This window comes from Aythya ferina, assembly GCF_964211825.1.
Source record: "Aythya ferina genome assembly, chromosome: 2".
In the NCBI taxonomy this organism is placed as follows: Eukaryota; Metazoa; Chordata; class Aves; order Anseriformes; family Anatidae; genus Aythya; species Aythya ferina.
In genome coordinates this window covers 140,626,707-140,640,297 of record NC_140297.1, presented here as the reverse complement: position 1 = coordinate 140,640,297, position 13,591 = coordinate 140,626,707, and positions in this window count along the sequence as shown.

Here is a 13,591-nt window from a genome sequence, read left to right as displayed (position 1 = left end):
AAAACCAATTTGCCCCACCAGCCCTACATCTGGTAACAGAGCAAATGGCAGGTCCTGTCTGCCACGCTCCTTGCCAAGAGAGGAATAGCTGATCACGCTCAGTGAGAAATTGAATTACAGCCACAGCAGGAAACCTGCTGCAACTTCGTTTGATTCTCATTGCATTCTTAAAATTATTTTGTTGTTTGCTTAACAGTTATTATTTGGCTTTAGTTATATAACAGTCCAAAATATTTAAAGTAGGCATTTTAAATATAATAATAAGATTAAATGATAATATTGTAAATACAATTAAGATATGAATTCAGCCTTTAATACAGGAAAAATAGAGGCATTGACAAGATATATGTATGTGTCAGCAAGTCAAGTATTACAGTTTGTAACATAATTAATGTTATTTTCAAGCTCACTAAAATAGTGTGTCTCCAGTCTTGTAAACTGGGAGAGTTCAGGATTTTGGGGAAATTAAAAACTTCTATTTGTGTTTTAGAGAATTGTCTTCAGGCATTTTAATGACTAATGATTTCTTGTAAAATCATTTTGTTTGTCTTTATAATATTCTGACATGAATAGAGTTGCCTGTTAAAAACAGAACCATTAAAATACATGTCAGCAATTAAATATTTCCTTTGCACCAGTAAAATTTGAATCTGAGTGAAATTACCTATTGTATCTGAGGAAATTTGATGTTACAAACCAAGCTGTTGAAGCCTGCTAAGATCCCCAGCCTGTGTTTATTTTATGTGTCAGAGGAAGCAATTGTGTGTGCATGGGGGTAGGGGACTATGCTATTTAATATTTGCCCACAGCCTAGAAGCCTTGCTAAGCTTGTAGTCAAGCATTAATCAAATTACTCATTTTTTAACTTTTAGAGACGGTGGGACTGGTATATGTGGAGCCTGAAACATAAGTACAGTGTATGTCTGCTGTCTTAGATGGTAACACCATTTCTCTAAGCCCACTTTTAATCTTTGCTGTGGACACTCATTTCTGGTACCTCAGCCTTCTGTGTCTGTATCACTTGGGACACGTTGGGGTGCTCATGTGTCCCACAGACCTTTGAAGCTTACAGGCTGCCTATTACATACTTCGTGAGTTCTACCTGCATTCCAGCCTTACCCACAGGTCACAGTCACCACAGATCACATTATCTGGCCCTTCACCACACATTGCCTGCATACCATGTTGCCTAGTGCTCCCATAGCTGACAGCAAGTCATGTGAGACCGGGGACTGGAAGGCCATACAATGCCTGCTCCCAGCTCGTCTAGATTTACCTTTACCCCAGCGTCAAAGGGAATTAACAGTGGTTGTGGCACCTGCCAGCCTTCTTCTGCCCACTCTATGAAGTCATGGCTGCAGCTCTGGAGAGCCATCCCTGGGCAGAAGTGCCATTGTGTCATGAGACACCACCAGGTGCTGCTAGGACCATGTACTAAACCACACACACTCCTCTGCATCAAGCAGAGCCACCATTATTTATTAGCATCATTTATTTTTTTGGCTTGTGACTACACAGATAGCAGAACTGAACATGTGCCATTACAGAATGCTTTCCCCTCTGCATATAAATGTCAGGACCTATATATATATATATATATATTTATTTTTTTTTTTTTTTTTTTTTGCTGTTGCTACAGCTTGCTACAGCTTTATTTGTCACTTAGCTCATGCAACGAGTGGACAAGCATGTGCAGACTTTGACCTATTTTTGCACCTTATATTGACTTTGGAACAGTCCCAAACACTTACAGTTTGTAATGTATTTGGCCAAAGTTTCCAGTCAAGGATGGGCCAGTGTCCCATTTGCTTATGGCAGTTAATGAGTAGGGAAACCAAAATGCACTGGTAAGACCACTTGTCCTGCCACATCTGACACAGCTCATGGTGTCCACAAAACCTCAAGAAGAGGAAAGAGTCCTCTCTTCTTTCTGCCAGGAGCCAACTCCCATAGAAAAAAAAAAAAGAGCAGATGCCTTCAGTCCTCTATTCCCATACCAAACAGGATATCTGTGGCACCCTTGGAGAAGGGGAGATTGAGACAGGCCATGATCTCAAGCACTGAGCTAAAATGGTATCAGAAGAAGCCTGCCCAATGTAAGATCAGTCTTCAGTTCCTGTTCAGCAAAACAGGGCAACTGTGTAATTAGTGGCAGAAGATAAACTTCTTTTATGTCACATAGAGGATGTATCTGTCCCTCTTAGGACAATGGTGATATCCACAGGGACATGTGCTTTTTAACTGCTCTTTTTGAGGTACCTATACCCAAAAGGCAAAAATCTCATTATCCTCCTCTTTCCTTCTTGGCCTGGAAATCTTTTAAAATATTCCCTGTGGAAATCAGGTCCGTGATTTTCAGACCTGAGTATGGTCTGTATGGCTGAGTATGGCTGAGTATGCCCTGTTATCCATTCAGATCCTGAAAAGGCCCAAATGCTCTGTTCTTCCCCATCCTCTGGGTGTGAGTACTCTTCTTCATGACAGCTACCACAGGGACATGATGGCTGTGGGCTACAGAAGACATGAACATGCTGTAATGCATCTTTTCTGATTACAGACAGTTTAACAGAATCACAGACAGAAACCTGGCATTGATGTTAATATTTCTCATGTCCCATATTTCATGCCAGGTTGAGCCTGTACTTGGAGCTTCAAATAAGTCTCCCAGGAGCAAATTTTCACTCTCCTCTGTATCTCAATACACTGGAAAAAGAGGAAAGGGCAGACTCTTGGCTAAAAGTCAGGCTCGTGACAGACCACTACTCACATTGCTTTGCTGAGGATGGCTCATTCCTTTGCAGACCTTGTCCCAGGAGATTTCCCTGGAGATCTCTGGCCTCAGGTTGCAATACTGAGAGCCTGGCAGAGATCACAGAACCACAGAATGGTTAAGGTTGGAAGGGACCTCTGGAGGCAATCTGGTCCAACCCTCCTGTTAAAGCAGGAACACCCAGAGCAGGGTGCCCTGGACCATGCCCAGGTGGCTTCTGAAGATTTCCAAGGAGGAGACTCCACAATCTCTCTTGGCAACCTGCACCAGTGCTTCATCACCCACGCAGTAAAGATGTGCTTCCTGATGTTCAGACAAAGCCTTTTGTGTTCCAGTTTGTATCTGTTGCCTCTTGTCCTGGCACTTGGGCACCACTGAAAAGCCTGGCTCTGTCCACCTTTGCATTCTTCTTTCAGAGGTGGTGACACGTGAATAAGATCCCCCCTGAGCCTCCTCTTATCCAGGCTGAACTGTCCCAGCTCTCTCAACCTGTTGTCATAGAAGAGATGCTCCAGGCCCTTCATCATCTTGGTGGCCCTCTGCTGGATTCTTTCCAGTATGTCTGTGTCTCTCTTGTAATGGGGGGTCCAGAACTGGACACAGTACTCCATGTGTGGCCTCACCTATATTGAATAGAGGGGAAGGACCACCTCTGTTGACCTGCTGGTGTTACTTTGCCTAATGCAGCCCAGAATACCATTAGCCTTCCTAGCAGCAAAGACATAATGCTGACTCATGTTCAATTTGGTGTACACCAGGACTCCTAGGTCCTTTTATGCAGAGCTGTTTTCCAGCTGGGCGGCTCCCAGTGTGTACTGTTGCCAGATAGCTGTGTCCTTCATGACACCATGCTAATGGTACTAGCCTGCTGTCTGTCATAGCTTCCTGACCTACGTACATGTGGCTGGAGAACCTGTGGCTTCCTCATATGCCTTACTAAGAAGTTAAATGGGCATTTGAAACTAATAGAGTAGCAGTGCAGTATACCTGCTCTGCACCACTTTGGCTCACACTGGACAAAAACTGGTCTAGTCTGGAGTGTTATAATTACTACAGGCTCAGTGGTCCAGGCACTCAGGTCTGCCTACTATCTGGCTGCTAGTGCCTGCCATCCATAAGGCGGGATGTGCAGAGCACATCCCTTCTCTACACATAGCAATGTCTTCCCTTCAGTCTTCAGCTGCGTCAGGCATCTTAGCTCTGACTTCCCTTGAAGGGAGGGAAAGGTGTCCCTGCAGTGGCCTTGGACAGGGCTTGAAAAATAAGAGTGTGCACCTTGTGTCTTCTAAACTGGCTTTGACAAGACACATCATCTGGCTTGGTGATAGCCTCTTTGTAAAGGATCTTGCCCAGCTTTATATATAGAAAGGGTAAATCTGCTACGCTGCTCCACATCAGACTGATCATAGAATCACGGAATATCCCAAGTTGGAAGGGACCCATAAGGATCGTTGAGTCCAACTCCTAGCACCACACAGGTCTACCCAAAATTTTAGACCATGTGACTAAGTGCACAGTCCAAACGCTTCTTAAATTCAGACAGGCTTAGTGCAGTGACTACCTCACTGGGAAGCCTGTTCCAGTGTGCAAGCACCCTCTCAGTGAAGAACCTGTTACCGACGTCTAGCCTAAACCTCCCCTGCCTCAGCTTGACAGCATTGCCACGGGTCCTGTCACTGGTGATTAAGGAGAATAGGTCGCTGCCTGCCCCTCCACTCCCCCTCACAAGGAAGTTGTAGACAAATGATAATCTTTGTCAAGGGAATGAGCATGTTTCACATGGAAGTTTTATTTTATAGAATCATAGAAAGACTCAGTTGAAAGGGACCTTAAAGATCATCTAACTCCAACCCCCTGCCATGGGCAGGGACACCTCCCACCAGACCAGGTTGCCCAAAGCCCCATCCAGCCTGGCCTTGAGCACCTCCAGGGATGGGGCATCCACAGCTTCTTTAGGCAGCCTGTGCCACTGGCTTGCTACCCTTACAGTGAAGAATTTCCTCCCATGTCTAGTCTAAATCTATCCTCTTTTAGTTTAAGACCATTGCTCCTTGTACTAAGACCATTGCCCCTTGTCCTTTTCTTTTTGTACCATTTTGAAGTGAAACACTTTCCTGATCTGTGCTTATGGGCACTGTAATCGAACATTCAGATTGGATGTTAGAAAAAGGTTCTGCACTGAGAGGGTGTTCGGGCACTGGGACAGGCTCCCCAGGACAGTGGTCACAGCACTGAGCCTGCCAGAGTTCAAGAAGTGTTTGGACAAAGCTCTCTGACAATTGGTCTGATTTTTGGGTGGTCCTGTGTGGAGTCATGAGTTGGACTCGATGATCTATATGGGTCCCTTCCAACTCAGGATATTGTGTGATTCTATGAAGAGAATCACAGAAGAGTAGAAAACCAGTGCTCATCTTCACCACCTCTGCTGCTGTTAGAGTGGATGTGAGGAGGGGAGAGCCACCCATACCATCAGCATATGTCACAGCACTGGGCATAGGCATGGGGAGGGGACATAGGATACCTTGGGGGGCAGTCAAGAATCACATTGGAATCCAGTGGTGTGCTGTGACGGTGGATGTGGTGTAACCACCTGCCTGTCTCCAAACTTCTTGCAGACTTATCAACATCTAGGCAGTATGTGTGACTGGCAGGCTAGGGCTCCTACAAGAAATTCAGTCTAACAGCACAAACATGCCCGCTCGGTACATATTGCCATAGTCAGTATTAAAAGAACTAAATTCACTTTTTCATTTTTCAGGATTCACGTGGTAGATAGCTGTAGTGAGGAACCTAGCCGTAAAGCACAAGGACGTTATCGACAAGATCATATGAGAAAGCACTGTAATTCCAATGTATATTTTTATACCCTGAATATTGTAAGTTTCCCGTCTCTCTTGCATGCAGTATTGTGAGCAGAATCTTTGCTGAAAGGAATTCCAACTGTTTTTCTATCAAAAGACGCACAGTGCCAGCACATATGTTCCTGTCTGAATTGTGAAACAGAGAAAATGGAATGGGAGACAGCTGTGACTAGGTTAATAGTAAATTAGCATTTTTCTATTGGAGTGTGAAGAGGGAGGTGAGAAGCATTGTTAATTCCCAATCTCCCTAAAGAGTCTTAAGAAAACTAGTCAGTTATCTCGCAACTTAACATTTTGCAATGCTGCTTAACATTCAGCTACAGTAAGTGAAAACCAGCGCTGGCTACTGTGCTGTAGTTATTAAAGCTAGCAGAGCATTACAGAAAAAAAGATTTATGGTTACTAGCAGGGATAGAGGTAATGTTTCCAGCAAGAGGGAGAAGAAAATAATTCACAGTGCAAATGTTACTTTTATTTGGTTTGCATATATACTATGTATTATATACCTACTGCCCTAAACTTAATGTGTTGCTAAAGAAAAAGAACCCTTCCAATAATGAAATATACTTTCATGTAACAATTGAGCAACATACAGTACAAAGAAAGTTTGATATTATTGACCAATTGTCTCAATACTGAAGATACATCCTTAGATTTGAACACCTGAGAACACAAACTGCCCTAAGAAACGGCAAGTAATCTCACTACAATTGGCAAAGTTACTCAGTGTTCACATCTGTGTGAGTGAGATCTTTTCTCCTATTAAATCCTCATGTATTCAGGTGATAATGTACTCTTTTGACTGTTGCATGATAGTCTGCTTAATCTTAGAATAAGCACAAAGAAACACGGGTGTACTGAATATTAATATTCCTTTAGCAATATATTCAGAGTATATGGCTTTATCAAAAAGCAAAAACACAGCATCCAAGTTCCCCAGGCTAATTGTGTGCTGGGGTTTTACAGAAGATAAGTGCTATGCTTTATGCTTTTGCATACTGTCAGACAGTGTGGAGGGACAATTTCGGGTGGGTTGAGAACTGGAGGAAACAAGCTGGTAACAAGTCCCGTAGTTGTTTACCTGTGATCTGCCCTGATTTTTCACTCTTCTCTTCTAAGAGAACATCCTCTTAGAACATCTCTTTTTAAAAAAAAAAAATCAGGACCCATACATGGCGTCCACACTGATGCAAATATAAATAAACCTTGTTAAGATATAACCTTTCCTTTTATGCCTCCTCCCATTTCTTTGCAATCTATTTCCTGTTTGTTAGGGTTCATTTTCCCACATCAGCTGCTGTTGAACTTTGCTTTGAAACCTGACAGGCATGAAAGACAGCTCCTGTAAGAAGGCAGGCTATCTCTAGAGTTTATGCTTTTCACCTACTTGCAGTAAGAAAGGAACCTCTGAGAAGCAGTGGCAGTGAATGCTGGGGCTAAGGCTGGAGGAGAAATTAGTTTTGTAATGTTCCAGAATAGGCTCAAAAAGATTCTTGTAGTAACTTTTCTATCAGGCTCAAAGCTTTATCTTGTTGCTTTTTGACTCAAGTGCTTAGCCACTATTCAGAGCTATGCCCAATTACTCTGCTGGTAGGGAAAATTGGTCTTTACAATAAGGTTTTTCTTTAGTGAAATTCAGTTTATTTACAGAGAAATCTGCACAGCATCCTGCTTGTGTGACCATGCTAGGAAAACATAGCAGCAGGCAGTTCACTTCCTCACATTTTCTAAGCTGTCCTTCCCAGAGAGTTTCACCTTGGGAGCTCAGTGTGCTCCTTCCCCGACAATCTCAACCATGGCTGCTTCACCCCCCTATTCTTGTTCCCTGGTGCCTTTGATCAGCAGATGCACAGATCTACTGTCAGCCAGCCTCTGGCTCCATGGGGTTTAGCTGTGCCTCAGTTTGCCATGCTGCTCCTGGCCTTTAGCTTCAGATTTAATTGCTTCTTCCTTTAGCAGGGACAAAGGACATTTGCCTGCTGGTCGACACAGTCTGGGTGCTAAAGACAAACACAAGCTTCTTCTAGCACAATGGTACAAATATCTTCCTCCTAAAATTTCATAACTTCAGCATGGGCAGCGTTTGTTTCTTTTAGCATGTATTATCCTATGAATTTTATCTGCAGAAAGGATATGAAAAGGATAATACTCCAATTGATGTGTTTGTTGAATTTGTTAATATATATTTATATCTACATTAAACAATGCATCCCCTCAAAATGAAAAGTGGAATCCTTTTTCACATATGTATTAAGAAATGAATATGTACACCAAGTTTGGGAAGAAATGTGGCTGTCCCAAGTCAAAGCCAAAGCTTTGGCATGAACCACTACTGCTCACAGATCTGAATTATCCAAGATACAAAACACAGGAGCTTGGCCTATTTGATTTTATGCAAAAGACTTTTAGATCCTGATTTTTAAAAGCACAATTGGATCACTTTAGAAAAAATACTGTGAAATTTAAAGAAGATATAACTGTGAAGATTGCTTAGAGAAGGAAAGAGACCTCTGTTGAACAGAATATAAGAAAACAGCAAAACGAGAATCAAAGAAAATAGCTTACTTGGCAATAATACTGATGTACTATACTTACAAACATTTTTTATTATTCATTCATTCATTATTATTGTTTTTAAGTTGGTAGCATTTAATCTATTACTGTTTGTAGAAGGAAGTGATTACAGTCTCTGACTGAATTTAAATTAAAATTCTAGCTATAATTTTGTTTTGAGAATATTTTAATTCTGGGACTGTTGCCATCATGTATTTATAACACAGAAATTTTTGCAACAGGAAGAGTTATCCATAGTAGTTAACAGACTGAGTTATATCTGTGATACTGCAGTTATCTATTATTTTAATATAGTAACTATGATTTCACTATAGCTGCTAGTATGGAAAATATTGAGTTTTAAAACACAATTTATTAGTGGAGTGAAGAAGACAACCTTGCTAGTTCTTTTACACTGAAAAATTTCATGGTGTGACTTTCCCTAGAGTTTTTCCACTGCTAAGAATACTGCTGTTGTTTACATGATACTGAACTTGTTTTTTCCTGCAGGGAGTTCAAGACACACAAGCCAAATGTTTTAATAATTGTAACAACTAAATATGATGGTGTTTAATATTCTTGCATTTGTAATGAGACTTTGTTGACTGTTTAGTGTGTTAAGTCTTTTGTAAAATGTTGCCTGCTACACTGGAAGAAATTATGCCTGCCTTCTTTGTATTTAGATCAATGAAAAACAGCATTTGAGGAAATGCTACACCAGATCTATTATCAGTACTCTTCAGATTTGTAAAACATAAGATGACCGATCTGTTATTTCAATGCTCTGCAGAGCTAGAGAGATAATCTGTAAGTACACAATTTAAACTGAATAATTATGAGAAAGACATTGAGAAATTTTCATTTGGATACCTTTAGAGTCTATTGAAATTAAGATATTGGCATTTTATTTATTTATTTATTTGATATTTATTTATATTTTATGTTATTTCTTTATATGTATTTCATTTATTATATATCATTTTATGTTATCTCTGCTGACATTCTATCTTCTGTATTACACCAGTGAGCAGCAACAGCAGTACTTTGGGTTTTGTTTTAAGAATTATGACAGTAGACAAAATGGTAAATTGGTTATCTAACAGCTGCTTTACATTTTCAATTTACTGTTCTTTGATGATGTCTTGTTTAAAACAGTTTTGTTTTGTTTTGTTTTGTTTTTCTGATTAAGACATTGTATGATTCCTTTGTAATAGTGTAACAAGTAACTTGACTTCTTAAATTTGTTAGTAATTTCTTTTAAAGGACTGTTTGCTGAGCAAGCTAAGCAAATGCGATAGTCCTTCTACCTGTGGTAAAACTCAGAGGTCCTGTAGTATTAACAGTACCAGCTACTCTTCTGAATTAAAAATGTACAGAGGGAGATTCTCACAAATTAAGTTACTTTGAAGAGGATTAATTATAGGTCAGATAACCTGGCAGCCTTTCGATTGACAGTGTAATGCTGTGAAAGTGAAATGAAATCATAAATTTCCTTTTTCTTGCAGCTGCTATTTGCTAGCATTGCCCAGACCAGAATATAAGCGCGTGTACAGTCAAGCTAGTGAGGAGAGGTACAAGTATGGGCTCAGACCTTTTGCTTGGCAGCCTCTGTACATTGGCATAATCATATAGTTCACTACAGTGGCCAAACCTGGATGGCATATGTGCCTGATTCCAGATATACTTCATCTCCTGCATTCACATACATTGCAGGGTTTTTTTTTGTTTGTTGTTTGTTTCTTTTGTTTTGTTTTGGTAAAGAAGCAATTGAGTTACCTGGCAAGATATTCCCGTTTCACGTCCAGAACAAAGCATGCCACCCAGCCCACATGTACTTCTGTCCCAAGGGAGCAGCTGAGAATACACATGTGGTAGTTGATCATAGTTGCATGAGTATCCCTACAAGATACTCAGAGACCCTGGCAATAAATGCAGTATTAAAAGGCATGCCGAATGAAATAGTATGAAATACTGTCAGCCCCCAGAGGAGTTCATAGGTATTTTGTTGTTGACTTCAAATACATCCTGAATTCTACTCATGTTATTTCAAGGTAATTGGAACATTTTCTTGAACATTTATATGAAAATTAGATTTTTTTTTTCTTCTAAAAGAAGGCTTTCTCCTTATTTAACAAGGCAAGTTTGGATTTTACTGTTTATTGTTATATTGTCTGACTAGAGAGGAACACCAAACTCACATCACTACGGAGCATGAAACTGGTCATCTCCCCAAGACTCCTAAAGCCCTATGAGATTTTATACCTGTATCTAAGAGTTATCTGATCAAAATCTGAACTAAAATAGTAAGGTGCCATATGTCTTTGCATCTGCATTCTCTGGCTTGTTGTTACTAGTCCTCACTAATAGGTAAAATAATGTAGGTACATACAGATTTTCTTATTTATTACCTCAATTACATTTACTATAGTTCAAGATATGTTTAGCAAATTGTATTTACTACTATTTCTTTATATATTACAATAATTTTCATCAGTCCATCTTTTTATTTCCAGTTCCTCAGATATGTTTCTGGCTCTCCCTTAGCTTACAAAATATAATTACAAGTCATTCAGTAATTTTATTAGTTAATACCCTGAAGAATATAAAGTGCATATCTTCTAGACTTGCTCATCTTTCTATATTCTGTTTCATCGTGTATTCCCTTACCTGCCAGATCACCAGATATAGTGACATAATCTTCATTACTTAATTATAATTATTAGTCAAGGGGTTTCTACCCCAGACATATAGCTTCCAAACAAAGTCTCTTGAACAGATTAGCAACAAGCTTAAAAAACAAGCCATTTGACACTGGGAATATTATCTGCTGGCCGTCTGAGAAGAACAGTAGCAGAATAAATACGCATTTATTATTTGGAGGATACTATGTAATGAACAAGCATAATGACAGAATGAAGACTATAAGTGCATCCACTGCTTACATTTATTCACTTTTGAAAGTACTGCAATTCAAAGTACTTTTTTCCCTTCACATATAAATTATACATGCATATATATATGTATATCAAAAATGTTTGTATGTTCCTTATGTGTGTTGGGGGTTTTCTTGGAGAGAAGGGGGGAGGAGGGGAAGCTTGAAATTTGAATGAAGCCTAATTTGCAAGCAATTTGCACCAGCAGCTATAAATTTTACTCAAGAGAATTCCAGGTGCTTAGTGTATGCCTATACATGGGGAACATTTCTGAGGAAATGAAGCTTGATGGCTGCATTAAAATGAATCAGAAGCCTTATCTTGACGCAGGGTATTTGCATCCCTACTCTTTGTGAATCTTCATGGATGTGTCTTTTGCTTTTGCACTGTCCTCAGTTTTTTGAAAAGAAAACAGATGAATAAGCTTTCTATTAATGAGTTACAATAACAGCCTGCTGAATTTCCTGACATCCATTTCATGATTGTACTTGTTTTATAGAGGTAGTTCTTTAATTGAGTTTACTATACATATTACAGCATGCTTGAAATCAGAATCCTTGAACTATTGGCGCCATGAGTTCATGCTTTGAGACATCCACCATCCAAATCTTCTCAGTTAATTTGAAAAGATGGGCAAATGAGCATTATCATTCTTTATGTTGGAAAGTAGACTCAGAAAGAGTTTTGTTTTGTTTTGTTTTGTTTTTTCTTCTTCTTTTTTTTTTTTTTTTTAATAGTCACTGAGCATAACTGTGGCAGAGTCAAAATGTTATCTCTTGATAACAGTCTGAACAAGATCAGTTTGTGCCACCTCCTCTGGAAGTCCTCCTGTCAGCAGCACTCCAATCTCGAATTATTCTTGACCTTTTTTTTTTCCCCTTCTGGCAAAGCCTAAATGTCACAGAGAAAAATAGGTCTTACAGGCAGGTTGGACCATCCTGTGCAGAACTGTCTGTACTGAGGGTGAGAATTTTGTCTGGGTTTGTTTAATGGGTAGTTGAAGTAGGCAGCAAATCAAAATATATGGGATACGTTTCACTTCTCTGTGCTGCTGGTTGGAAGAGCAGAAAATAAGTAACTAATGAGCAGAGCTCCAGAGCCCACAGGAAAGTTGTAGCAGTATGTGGAGATTTTAACAGCCTTTCCTTTGTCAGGAACACTTCATCCCTAGAGCAAGAACTGTTGTGCCTGTACCAAGCTCCACAAGGGGAAGCCAGCAGGGTCACCACAAGCAGCAGCCAAGCTGGAAGTTGTTTTAATAGGTTTCTTGATGTCCTAGATTGTTGGAATGAAGTTTCATAGTTCTGCCCCTAAATTCAGCAGGTTTTATCTCCTCCTACAGGAGGAAATTACTAGACCAAGACAGGGATTTGTCCCTGTATTTTATGTTCACATTCAGGCTAGGAAGTTGAAGTCTTCCCAGGAAGTAACCAAGTGAGTTTTATCATCTCCTCAGTGTCTACAACAGTTTCTCTAGAAAGCTTTATCTGTTTACGGGATTTAGAGATTAACAGCATGGCCCAAGTGTATACTGTCTCTGGACACACAGATTAAGTGTGAGGAAATATTGGCTTCCCTTCAGTTTTTATCCTTCCTGCTCTAGATCTGTGATGAATGGGGAGGGAGAGTGGCACTGGGGAATGAAATAAGAGACAGGTGTTGCATTGTCAGCTAGCTGGGTTTCTGTGACATGGACCAGTCATCAGGGACAGGATTGCAGATAATGATGAAGGGTTTATTATTGACAGAGGCTTTGTCTTTATCCTTTTGCCCTGGACAGTCGTGAATAAACAAGTAAAATTTGAACACTGTAAAAAATAACAAAATGCTTTTCTGAATTTTAAGAGCCTCACATGCTAGTTCAGAAGACAATGATCCCAGCTGCCAGAATTTCCAGGAGTCCTAGATATCTCCTGCAATACAATTATGCAGGCTCAGTAGAAAAATATTCTGCACATTTGGAGCTAAAGGACAATATAATAAATGACTGCAGGAAACTACACCGCTATTGCATCAGATTACATCTGAATCCACTACCAGTGGTTTTTCTGGTGTAGGAAATCTGCCCTTCAGGATCTCATTGTCCTCTTGTTTGTTTGCTCACATTCTCCTTGATACTGTAATACTAGTGCAAGTCAAAGGTAGATTAGAAGCAGCTGTTTTGTAACAAACAAACAAACAAAACCTTTTGTCTATTAGCTGTTAATCTTTTTTTTTTTTTTTTTTTTTTTTCCCCCCAGTGGGTAGAAAAAGCCAGCTGACTGTTTGCAGACAAGCAAAACTCCAACAAATGGTTGCACTTTTTACAAATGGAAAATCTGGAGCTTGATCCAAGAATGGTTTCAGGAAACCTTCATGTTAGTGTTGTTTCATTTACTTCAGGAACAGTGCTAATTCCTGCAGTTCATGATACAGCCTCTAGGTCTAAAAACTCTCAGTACTGCCACAAAAATATGTCAGTGTTACAGTGCTAT